This window comes from Canis aureus, chromosome 7 (assembly GCF_053574225.1).
Source record: "Canis aureus isolate CA01 chromosome 7, VMU_Caureus_v.1.0, whole genome shotgun sequence".
In the NCBI taxonomy this organism is placed as follows: Eukaryota; Metazoa; Chordata; class Mammalia; order Carnivora; family Canidae; genus Canis; species Canis aureus.
The window spans coordinates 62223303-62236192 of record NC_135617.1 but is presented as its reverse complement, the minus strand read 5'-3'; the positions used below and the strand labels follow the sequence as shown (position 1 = coordinate 62236192).

Below are 12890 nucleotides of genomic sequence, written 5' to 3'. Positions count from 1 at the left end.
ACTGAGCCCAAGACAGGGCTCGATCTCACAACCCTGAGATCATGACTTGAGCCAAAACCAAGAGTGGGATGCTCAACCAACTGTGCCATCCACCCAACTGTGCCAAACCAAGAGTGGGATGCTCAACCCACTGTACCCTTCATTCTTACTTTTGAAGCACTTAACTCTTTCAATGTGGATGTGTGCTGCTTGTGTGATTTTTTTTAAGGGTGCGGAAGGGCAGAGGGAGAGAGAATCTCAAGCAGGCTCTGTGCTCAGCATAGATGATGTGGGGCTCAATCTCACACACCCTGAGATCATGACAGGAGGCTAAATCAAGAGTAGGCCGCTTAACCGACAGAGCCACCCAGGTGCCCAGCATGATTCCTTTAATACAAGGTGAAAAGAAAGGGAGACAGCTTGCAAGGGTTTGTGAGGGCCCAACCTGCTTTCTGTCATACCCAAAAGTGGGGTTCCCTCAGTTTCACCTGGAGTCTGGCCCAAGCTTGCCCTCCTCAGTGTGATGATGATTGTTAAGTCAGCTGAGGACTCTGGGTGGGGACACTGAGTGGCCACCAGGGGGTCAGAAGTCACATGCCCATTGGAGCTGGAGGGCCAGGACGCAGGTCTGACTCGGTTGCCACTACAGCCCCAGACATGAGCCTTCAGAGGGAGCACAATCAAGCAGCACTCTTCAAATTGCTCTTAGCTGAGCCAGGACCCCTCAATTAATTGTGGGGCCTGAACTTCTCTGGATATTTTTCTGTCTTCTAGGTGATTCTTTAAAACTTAGAGCTGGGGGATCCCTGGGTGGCTCAGCGGTTTAGCACCTGCCTTTGGCCCACATCAGGCATCCCACATCCTGGGAATCCCAGGATCGAGTCCCACATCAGGCTCCCTGCATGGAGCCTGCTTCTCCCTCTGCCTGTGTCTCTGCCTCTCTCTCTGTCTCTCATGAATAAATAAATAAAATCTTAAAAAAACAAAAAAAAAAAAACAACTTGGAGCTGGAAGGGATACCTGCATGGCTCAGTCAGTTAAGTTTCTGCCTCTTGATTTTGGCTCAGGTCTGATGTCGGGAGAGGGGGGTTGGGAGGTCTTGGGATCGAGCCCCGCATCGGGCTCCATGCTCAGAGCAGAGTCTGCTTGAGATTCCCTCTCCCTCCCTTTCTGCCCCTCCCCCACTCACTCGTGCTGTCTCTCAAATAAATAAATAAAACCTTAAAAAATAAGTAAAAATAAAACCTGGAGCAGGAAAGCAAAAAACATATACCCCATGATTCAGCAACTCCATTCCTAAGCATATGCCCAACAGAAAAGCATCCGTGTGCTCCTCAGACGACACACACTAGAACATTCATAGCAGCACTATGGATAGTGCCCAAGCCAGAAAGCGCCAGATGTCCATCCACAGGGAAATGGATAAGAAAGTTGTGGTACATCCACACACTGGAATGCTACTCAGCAGTGACAGTGAACCCTCTATTGCTACCCACAACACAGATGCCTCTTGCAGACAACGCTAAATGAAAGGAGCCACAAAAACGCACACAGCACCATTGATGTACAGAATGTTCAAACAGGCAAAACGAACCTTCTGTTAAAAGTCAGGATCCTGGCGACCCTTGGGGGCAGTGCCTGAGAAGTGGCACAGGACAGCTTGCAGTGGGGGCATTAGGAATGCTCTGTAATTTGACTCAGGGTGGGTGACACAGGAGTGTCAAGTCTGTGAAAATGCAGGCAGCTGCTCGAAAGGTGTACACTTTGCTGTATGTGTGTTATACAGTCATTAAAATTTACATATGAATGAGGGCAGACCTGAAATAATTTAAAAGAAGAACTGAACAAATGGCCCTCACCCCTGCCCAAGTGCGGCTCCGACTTTAAAATGCCGTTGGTACCAGGCAACATCAACACCCTGCCCCAGGGTAGGGACAGCCTCTTTGGAAAGGCAATCTGGCAATATGTATCGAAGCCTGCGGAAGTCTCCACCAGCCTGAGGAGGCAATCCCACATGCAGCAAAGGCTTTTCTGCAACAAGATGCCCAGCATATTATATAGAGAGAAAAATGAAAAATAATCTCAATGTCCAACAATAGGACGGTTAAATAAATCATGTTGTGTTCCTCCTGGTGAAATGTTATGTTTACAGTTGGCAACCCGGGGATAGATGTCAAGTGACAACACGTAGAATGCAAAATTGTATAGAAGATCTGATCATCATGTATAAATACATGTAGAAAAACCTTTTGGGAGGAAATAGACAAAAATGTCGGACTTTTGATGATGCAATCATGAGTGTAATTTTTCCTTTTTACTCTTTGGAATGTTCTTTTTCTATAATGAAAATGGACATGTTTCTAATCAGAAAAATAAGTATTTTATACTAATAATTAACACCGATGGTGTGCTTACTACATGTGAGGTACGCTTAAAGCACTTTATTTAAATACCACAATTACTTCATGACATGAGTACCAGTACTGCCCCCTCCTTTACACATGAGGAAACAGGCACAGAGAGGTGGTCACATGCCGAGGGTCACACAGCTAAGGAGTGGTGAGACTGGTCTCTGGGATTTAGAGTTAAGCCCCTCCCCATCCTGCGCTTGGGGCAGGAGTGGCCACATTTTGTATTAGGGATTCTCACTGAAGAAACCCCCTACGAATCAAAGGGTTTCAGCAGCCGATCTCTTTCAGCCAGCCTGGGGCCCGGGGCGCCTGGGAGGATGGAATGGTCTAGAATCCCCAAAAGCAAGCAGAAAAAAACTCTGCCCTTCCTCAAAGGGCAGAGATAATTTCCTGTATTCCCAGAAAAACACATGTCTCGTGGCTGAAACAACAAAGGGTACAAGCCCAGCAGCCGGGATGCCTGTTTAAGCCATTTACTACGTTCTGTGCTTCTGTGGTCGGAAGAAGTTTCCTTACTGATTGGGGCTGTTACAAACTACCAGTCGTGTGGCAGCTGCCCAGTGGTGTCAGAAGGGAAATTAAACCAACCACTAAAGGAGGCCTCCTGAACGGGTCCTGAGGCTCCCAGAGGCAGAGGGAAGGACCCCGTGACCTTCTGGGTAACCTTCCAGCCTTGGGAAGGGAAGAGAGGGGGAGATTCCAGGACCTGGGTTTGTTTTGTCTTCCCTGAGCTCCCTCTGGCAGAGGCAGTGGCAAAGGAAGGCCTGATGAACTGAGAAACAGAACAAAAATGTACACACAATCCCCATGCCTTAGGCAGTAGCCATTTGAAATTACCAAGCTGGTCACGGGTCCTGGCAGGGGCTGGGGTGGGGGTGGGGGGCATCCACTGGCCTAGACCCAAAGAGAGCTGGGGTGGGGGTAGGGGAGGAGGTGGCATAAGATTCCCGGGAGCGGCAGTCTTGCATATAAGTCTCTGTAAGAACCTGGCATCAGAATGCTTGGGTTGGAGTCTCAGCTTCAGGCCTGACTGTCTCAGACTAGCCTCAGCTTTTCCATCAGTCAAGTGGGGTTTACCAGCTGGAGCCACCTCTCCCAGAACAGTTATGACCTAAGTTGGGATGCTGGGTATGGGAACCTCTGCAAGAGTGAAAACGTGGAGGGGGGAGAGATGGCACCACTTTGTCACTGTTTACTGTCCCATTGTCCATGATCACCTAGGGTATCCCTGGATCAGTCTCCTCTTACTGTTTCTCTTAAGTTTCCTTTAAGAAAAGGCACACACATACACACATGTGCACACACATGCACACACACACACCCATATCAAGGCCCTGGGCTTGGGCGAGCAGCCGAGTAGGAGCCCCAGCTCGTCTCTCTTGATAGGACAGGGCAGGAAGGCCTTGAGCCAGCTTTTCCTACTGGGCACCCCCTTTGTTTCCTCCCAAAAGCCTTGAGTTTTTAGAAGATTTTCTTTTCCAAAGCTTGTACATCAGATAATTCACTGCAGTGCAATGGAAGAGGCAGGTGGGTCGTCAGGATCCTACCTCAGGGGTCTCAAGAGACCACAAGCAGGCAGAGCACTTGGCACAATGTCTGGCACACTGGAAATACTCCATGATTCAGGGGGTTTGTTATGCGGCCCAGGGGTTCCCTAGAGGTCATGAAAGGCAGCAGCGGGGCCCTCTGGCTACCTCTAATACCAAAAAAGAGCAAATGGAAATCACACTCACTGCCCTTGGTAAGTGTGCACTTTTGATTGGAAGGTACTTGGTACCCGGAGCAGAAAGGTGGTCAGTGGTATGTGCTTTTAATATGCACAGATTTAAAGGGTGTGGCTCAATGCATTTTGCAGGCATGCCCCCTGGGTCATGACCATCTAGATCAAAACGGGGTCCCTACAGGACCCTCCCCTAGAGGGTAGGAATGTCCAGTCTCACCTCCACCCCTTGGCTGAGTGTCACCTGACCCGGGACACATATACAGACGATCACATAGGCTGTGGGCCTCTGTATCTCCCATGGAACACAATCACTCTGCCAAATGGGACCATTCTTGGCACAGGCTAAACAATCCCGTTTGTGATAAATAAAGATTAGGAGACAGGCAGTGACTTAGAGGAGGAAGCAAAAGCTCCAAGAGGGGTCTGCACAGAGCACATCAGTGGCAGCATAGGAGAACTCGAACTCAGGCTTCACCCCATTCCGGCATGCAGAGCACCTGCGTTTAGAGGACCCACCGCGGGAGGCCGCAGGGAGCTGCGGGGCCACGGCCAGGGGAAAAGTGGAGGGCGGACAGGTGCTTGTTTTTAAATCTCTGAACACAGGCAGGAGGAAGGGAGGAGAGGAAGGAGAGGGGAGGCAAAGGGCAGCCACGGGAGCTCCTGGCCTGCTTAGCAGCCTCCAGGGCCCACAGCTCAGGCCCATCAGCCCCACGTCCCAGCTCACATCCCACAGGAAAGGGTGGGAGCTGGCGCCTCCTGGCTGGCCCGCCTGTTGGCCCTGGGGCAAAGCACGGCAATTGTGCAGCACATGGAGAGGCTTCAAAGCCAAAGCCAGACCAGAGAGGCGCCCATCCTGCCCCGGAGGGACCAGCTGGACCCTGGCGTGAGGCCTGCCCCAGGAAGACTGCCACTAGGCTTCGGGGGCAAGGGGTCATGCAGCTGAAGGAAGCATGGAGAAAAGAAACTAGAAAGGTCCTCGTCTACCCTCGTGATGTGTACAGATAGAGCCCAGCCACACATGAAGCCCCTCTGCCTGCCTGTCTCTCCTACACACACACACACACACACACACACACACACACACGTTGGCATATCCCCCACCCTGCCCCTCAGTGGGCAGCTGCCTTTCTGCTCTTTCCCTCACCTGCTTGCCCCCACCTCCCTGACACTTGGTCCACTTTAACATCCTGCCTGTGGCTGCACTGCTTTGTTCTCTAGTCGTTTCCTGGCCACCTACCAGTCTCCCCAGGTACAAGGAAACTTCTGAAGAAATCAGCTTTCTTCTGAACCTCCACCCCATCCCACCCATCAGAATTCCCGGAATGAGACTCAGGGCCCCAGAATGCTGCTTGTCCACTGACCCAACACATGCCCAGTTATCACCTGTTCCCTCTCCCAGCAAATACTCCTGAGTCCCTACTCTGGACAGGGCACTGAGCTAAGTATGTGACCTACATCAGAGCATGTGTCCCCCACAAACACCTCAGGGGACAAATAGCACCTCTGGCAGATGAGAAAACCCAGACCCAGAAAGGTTAAGTGACTTGTCCAAGGTCACAGTGCAGGAACACAGTGAGGCAGGCTTGCAAGCCCAAGTCTGTCTGTTGCGTAACCATCACCAGCTCCTGCACAGATGAGGAAACCAGGGTCCTATAGGGAAGACCCCTATAGATGGATTGTTGTCCCCCTAAACTCCCAGCCCCGCCTCACTCCCCCATCCAGTCACCCTCAGTGAATCCTACAAATGGCTCCCAGGGAGGCCCCCAAATGCAGGTCAGACTCCACCTGCCGGCAGACAGTTCTCTTCTGCTCAACCGCCAAGACTGATGCATTGCCAGGGGCTCAGGAGATGAGAGATCTGGATCTCACAGAGGCAGATGCCCTGGGTCATGAGAGACCCTTGCAGGGACGGGGAAATTATATCAAGCTCGCTAGAGAGAAAAGTGATTACAGAGGTCTGACCTGGACTCCAGCAGGGGTGGGGAGGGGGTTCCCCAGATATGAAAAGGGCCTAAAGCGCAGGGAAGGGACTCAAGATGGGACTCCAAGTGGCCCAAGCCCCCACAGACCTCCCCCAGCCCATCCCAGCCAGCCCACCTCCCTCTCCCAGCCAAGGGAAAAGCAGCTGAGTTTTGGGGGATGCTAGGTCAGCCTGTACAGTCACTGATGGCCCTCACCAAGGAGGATGAGACCTGATAGTTCTGACCCTTGGGAATGAGTCTGTTCCCAAAGGGTTCCCTCAGATGCCTCCCCAAGGGCACAGTGGCATTAGAAGACCTGCATTTGGCTGTCCCACTGCCCAGTCGTGATCTCAGGCAGGTCGTGCCCCTCTCTGGGCCCTGGAAGCTGGTTGACATGAGAGGGCAGGACAGGATCCCTGGCAGGCCCCTTCCTGCTCTGTCTGGGCATGCTGAGCCTCCGGACAGCATGGATGCAGCCAAGGCCACGTGCCCGTGGAGCCAGCCTGTGGGGCTGGGAGCAGGAGAGCCAGCTACTGCGCCCCGCGGTCACTTCTCTGTGGCCGCCCAACATGTGGGGACTCCATCCTTGCCGCCCCAGCCCCACACTGGCCTCCCCAGCCCCCCATGGCTTGGCCTACACATGGTAAATGAACTCCTGTTTGGCTTCCTTTGCAAGAGCTTAATCTGCCTCTGAATACTTTGAAAACAATTTCTTTATAACTTAAGTAACTGGATTTTGCTAAATAAAAGAAGACATGGAGGAGGGGAGGGGAAGGAAGGAAGGAGAAGCCTATGAGCATGACACCTACATTGAGCCCACAGAGGGGGCCTCTAGTCGCTCAGGTACAAGCCAACAGGTGTTCATTGTTACCGGTACTGAGCACTTACCATGTACCTGGCACTGCTCTGAGCTGGTGTATGTTACTGACTTAATCCTCAATGCAAGCTTACCCACCCACCTGTGAGGAAGCTGTAATACATCCCCCATGTCAGAGAGGGAACAACTGAGGCACAGAAGAGGCTGACGATTTGCCCAAGGTCACACAGCTGGTAGGCATGAGACCTGGGGTGCCTGGTCAGGACTCTGCACACCCAACCTCCCCTGGCCCAGGCTCCTGAGTGCAGGGAGCATGGCAGTATGCTAGGTGCCTGGGTGGAGAGTCTGTCCGGAAAGGGCCCACAGAGACAGGTAACAGCAAGCCCATTCATGGAAGGGGTCCGGGTAGGCAGGCGGGGCAAGATGCCAGCCTTACTTAGCTCTTATCCCTCCAGAACTATTCCCCCTTTGGTACCTGCTTCCCTCGGCCCCTGGGGCTGCTCCCTACAGCTTCCTGACAACTTCGTGCCATCTCCTCACCCACTCCCCTTGGCTGCAGCTCTCAGAGCTCTCTGGAAGACACTTGGGCTTAGCGGAAGGCTCACATGTCCTGAACACAGACAGACCAGAGTTCAAGTCTGGCTTTGCCACTTACCAGCCGTGTGACCCGGGACAGGAACTTAGTCTCTCAGAGCCTCAGTTTCCCCATCTGTAAAACAGGATGGTGATGATGCCACCTCTCTCAGAGTAGGCAAAGAGACCCAGGAGCCGAAGTGTGTGATGCTCCTGGCACCTAGGGGGTGGCCATGAGTGTTAGCTCCCTGGCTGGGTGAGCAGCATCAGTCTGGCCAGAGTTTAGCTACATCAGGGCCTTTTAAGCCCTCACCACTCAAAGCAGGATTCCCAGGCATCACATCCCCTGGGAGCTGGTTAGAAATGCAAGTTCTCAGGACATCCCAGACCTACTGAGTCAGAATCTGCATCTTAACATACATCTTAGAATATCTGTGGGTGCATTGAAGTCACTTGTAGCCCTCTGGGGGCTTGGTCACTTGGTTCCAAGCATGACAGTGGGTGAAGGGTAGAAAAAGACGGTGGGGAGGTGCAGGCCCCTGGTGCAGAGAGAAACACTTGAAGGGATGCCGGGGCTCTTCTGTGCCCCCACAGTGAACCTGAACAAACAGACTTGATTCTCAGGCCCAGAAGCCAAGGTGGAGGCAAGAACACAGGGTTCCAGGCTGTCTCTGCACTCAGTACTCACCTAGTGCTGGGGCTCTGGCCTATGCAGGAGGGGGACTAATCCAGGTCTATGGGGAAGCAGCCTGGAGGCCCATATGGTTACCAGTGGAAAAGTAATCCAGACAGGCTGAGTGAGACACACACACACACACACACACACACACTCACAGCATCCCCTACACACAGCATCGCACACTCATGCACACTTACCATCACATTCACGTGGCCCCAGGACTTGCCTGTCCAAAGAACAGCTCCAGCAGAGACCAGACAACTTTGAGGAGAGCGTGCACCTGCGCCCATATGCTGCGTGGTCCACAGGAGGCAGGGGGCATGTGCTGAAGCCCCCTGCAGCAGGCCTAGGACACCAATTTCTTTCCTCCTTACTGCTTTACCCTTGCTTTCACCTGCCGAAACCCCAAATCCATCTGAGCAACGAGAAACCCAAGTCCTACTCACCTAAGGTTGACATTTTAATTGGTCACAACCAACGTGCCTGCTGACCACCCTCCCTGCATGAAACCTACCACCCCAAGTTCCTGAGGGAATAAATGGCAGGGTGAGCTCTGATCTCAGGGTCCCCCCAGAGGCAGCAAGACACAGTGAAGGCTGTGCCCATCTCCCATGCACACACTCACACAGAACAACAGCAAAGCCCACCCCTTCTCAGACCACGTAACTTCAGGAGGGGCAGGGACCCCCTGCACACCCTACGCACGGAGGGGCACAGCTCTCACCTCTACACCTCCGTGTGCAGTTCAGAAACACACACCCTCCCGACCTCTTTCACACCCCCTATACAGGACCGTCTACAGGCTCCAAAGAAACCCTAAAATGTGAAGCCAGGACCTCAAGCAGGCCTAGGATGCCCAAGAAAGAACCATAGATTAGAGGATCGGTTGGGGCTCCCGAAAGTATGTGATGTCATGGGTTCTGGAAAGGCCCTCTACCCCAAAATATCTCCTCTCTGGGTCCGGAAATCCCTCCCAACCCTCTCCGAGTCACTGCCGGGTGAGGCTGCCCCATGTCGCTCACAGCTCCGGAGAGGAGGACAGTTGGCTTCAGGGTGGTGAAAGATAGGAGGGGGAGGGCGCAGGCGGAGAGCCCTGCTGAAAGCCCATCTCCCCAGGGTGCCCTGGCTGTTCCTCTGAGCTCCTGCCGGGAGGGGGCACTCTGTCCCCCAACACCAGAAGGCAGGCTCCCTAGAAGCCAGCACCTCTCAGCCAGGGAGGGGGTCCTCCAAGGGGAAGGACACTAAGCACCCCGCCCCACACATGCCAGAGGAAATCAAGTGCCAACCCGACTGTCCCCTTGAGGAAGGCGGAGTGCTGGTGACTGACCAGGAGGCGGTGGGAGCCCTGAGAGAAGAGGTGGGGGACGGGAGGGGAATTAACCAGGTTCCAAAATAGCACAGTCGGTTCTGCCTCGCTTCACCCCGCGCAGTGTCTGGCAGGTTCTGCTTTCGCTCTGACTCACGCCTGGTGGGGGCAGGACAGGGCGGCCGGCAGCGCGGACAGAGGCCACAGGACAGCCACAGGCCGACCTCCGCTCACTATACGTTGGTCCTCGTCCCTGCCCAGCCCCCCGCCCCGGAGCTTCTGGGGACATCGGTAGTGGCACAAAATCAGGGGTGCCCTTGCCTGGGTCCTGTCCCAGCCCTCACCCACCCCAGGGCCTCCACAGGGCTGGCTGCTGACCCAGACCCCAAACAGGGCAGCTGCCCAGGTACACTCCAGTTGGCACCTCCACCCCTTCTCCACCTGGCAAGACGGGAGAACTGCCCTGACGGGCAACCTCGCCCCTGGCAAGAGCAGTGGCCTCCACAGCAACGTTTCCACCTCAGCCCACCTACAGAGTGAGTGAGCTGCGGCACCTGCCCGTCCCCGCCGCACACACAGCTACGAGAGGAACACCACTCTTACTCTCCAAATTCGCACAGCAGCTGGCCCACCTTTTGTTCCTGTCCTTAAACACAAAAAGCACCCTTCCCTTAGCTGGGCAGAGAGAGGAACCAGGCACCCTAGATTTTGTGCATGGTGGGTTGGCAGAGGAGCCTGTTACTCTGTTCTCCCCATTTCATGATCTCCCACCCACCGTGTCCTGCGGCCCCCCCAGGTCCCCATTACCACCACCACCCTGCCAACTACCACAGAGGTGAGATATGGGCAGCCACCTGTATCTGCCTTATACCTCTTCCTGGAACCAAAGTCCCTTAAGCTCCAACCTGAGCCACCAACAGAAAGCCTCATCATAAAGCCCACCTCTTGGTTCTGTATAAACCGTGTCTGTCCTCCTCTCAGCCCTCACACCAGCATGCCAGCCAGCCCCAAGAGCACAATCACCTTTCTATCCAAGTGGGGGAGGTGCATGATAGACGGGGAATGTCAGAGGTCTCAAGGTTGGCCAGTGCGGTGGACAAACTCCTGCTGCCCACCCTGGCACACGCACCCTGACCAAACCTGGAGGAGAAAGGCTGAGGGCGGCAGCTGGAGAGAGAAGTCAAAGGGAAAAGGAGCTGGCTTGCCCACCTGTAGCCTGATGCCCCACCAGGCCTAGCACCGGCCCCACGTCCCCCTCCTGCCCTCCCCCCACTCCCACACCTAAGGCCTTACCTACGCACCACTTCCCTCTCTTAACTCTTCCCATGCCCTCAGCCCCATAAGGCTTGAGACTGCAATGTGGGTCTGCGGGTAGGAGCAGGAGTCAGCAGGAGGGGGCCCCTCTCCAGGAAGCAGACACAGAGCAGAGCCTTCACCAGGGACACAGGAGGGTACCCTTGAATGAAGTGACCCCCCACACACACACTTCATTGCCCCCACGAATTGCATCCTGTTCCTCATAGAGACACAGAGGGAGGGCACTAGAAGAAACCACGTGGCAGCCATGGGGCTAGTGGCCCCCAGAGGGGAAGAGGCAGGAGCACTGAGAGAAAGGAAAAGGAAGTCAGAAAAACCGCTAAAATCACAGTCTCAGGATGCTCAGGCTGGGAGGGGACTCGAAGATGGCTCCGGGCAATGTGCTACCCAGCACAGCACATCCGTCCCTCCCTCTAGGAGAGGATGCAGCACAGAGAAGTCCACTTGCCTCAGACGGGCCTGGAAATGGCTGCCGGTGTCTGGCAGAGGGGAAGGACCTCGTGTCTTCCCTTTCCTCTGCTCTGAGGGCCTGGAGGGATCCTAACAGCTTCCTCTTTTTATCCATATTACCTGGGACATAGTAGGAGCTCCTTAAGTATCTGTTGAACACAATGAATATGCAGTGGTGACTGGCTCCAGGGGGAAGGGTTGGCCCAGGGCAGCTGGGAGTGGCTGCTCCCTGGCCATGGAGAGAAAGGGAGCCGAGGAAATAGGGCTTGACCAGAGGCATACTCCAAGGGACCAGGCTGGACTGCCAGGCCTGAGTTCAGGGAGTGCAACTGAAGCTGTTGGGGCACCAGCTGCCAGCACCTGCCTTTGTGTCAGAGCCAGCAGGGGCAGCAGCCCGCTGTCCCCCAGCAGCCCTGAGCCTAGGCTGAGGGGCACTAGCAAAGAGACCCCCACCCCGACACTGGGTAACCCTAAGGCAGGGTCCACACGGGTTCCCAGCAAGCCTGCACCTCAGGGTGCCACAGCAGTCATCTACCCCTGAACACACATGTTCTTGGCTTCCCTCCTTTCCCTAGTTCATTTACCTGGCCCACTGCCGGTCACTCCCAAGTAAACTACCTGGACTCACACTCTCGTCTTAGCCAATGGGCCCTGAGGAGGCAGTCAGGCCCAGACACTGAGCAGCTAACTCTAAAGCCTAGAAAGGAAGGGCCGGAGTTGGAAGAGGGCTGGAGAAGCTAAGAGGCAGGTGTTTACAAACCCAGTCCCTGGGGGACACTGGGTACAACGGCGAAGCATGTGTATACCTAGAAATTGTCCACCTGTTAGAGGTAAGAGTGTCCTCAGAAACAGAGCTTGTAAGATGGACAGAAGAAGCAAGGACATGCCAGGATTGCACATTATGTGGTGAAGAAGCCTCCATTCCAGGGGTGGTGATGGCCTCATGAGGTTGCTGGTGGCAAATGCCAAGAGAATTAGAGGTCCTGCATTGCCTCCCACCCCTAGGCTGCAATGAGGATAGAACTATCAGTCCAGCATTCCAGAACCTCAGCATGCCCATTCATTCGATAACATGGCTGTCACACTCCACACTAAGAACTAGGTGCTGAGGACATCAAGGAAGGCCACTTCAGCCCACACTAAGGACACATGTTTCGAAGCAGGTAGAGCGGAACATTCCAGATGTGTTGCTTATTGTCTGTGTGACCTTCAGCAGAGTGGCCATCTTGGAGAATTTCTGTAATGATTAAATGTGAAATCCCTAATATAGGTGTTCAATAAACATCTGACGAATAGGTGGATGCCTGCATGCATGGATTGCATGGATGGATGCATGGATAAAATGCATGGATGGATATAAGGGATGGATGCATCTATGAAATAGTAGATAGATGCCTGAAGGGAGACGGAAAAGACACAATAGTTGTCTGCAGGCTGATTCCCATCTGAGTCCATATCTTTCTGCTACATTGAGTAACAACATGAAGGCCCATCACTCGCTAATTCATCTGTTAGAGAAATCTGTATCTCTATCTATCAGGTTGACAAATGAAACGTAAGATCCTCCTCATGAGCCTTAGCCATGCTATTGGGGGTGGGTCATTCTCTGAAGGGGACAGTAAACTGTGTCAGGACAGGGGGCATCCTGGGGCATCTGGGTGACTCAGTGCTTGA

General features: G+C 53.9%; 1 protein-coding gene across 9 annotated transcripts in view; it reads right to left on the bottom strand.

Moving 5' to 3' along the window:
- The window catches only part of TFEB (transcription factor EB), a 55444-nt gene that overhangs the window by 11969 nt on the left and 30585 nt on the right, over positions 1–12890 (bottom strand). For 3 of the 9 annotated variants that reach the window (XM_077904057.1, XM_077904059.1, XM_077904061.1), the window contains one exon: positions 7547–7600. The exons of 5 other annotated variants lie outside the window; for them this stretch is intronic. The gene's annotated coding sequence lies outside the window, so the exon portion shown is untranslated. Of the gene's footprint in view, positions 1–7546; positions 7601–8340; positions 8538–12890 lie in introns of those variants that run through there. One more of the 9 variants, XM_077904060.1, reaches the window with a different exon arrangement.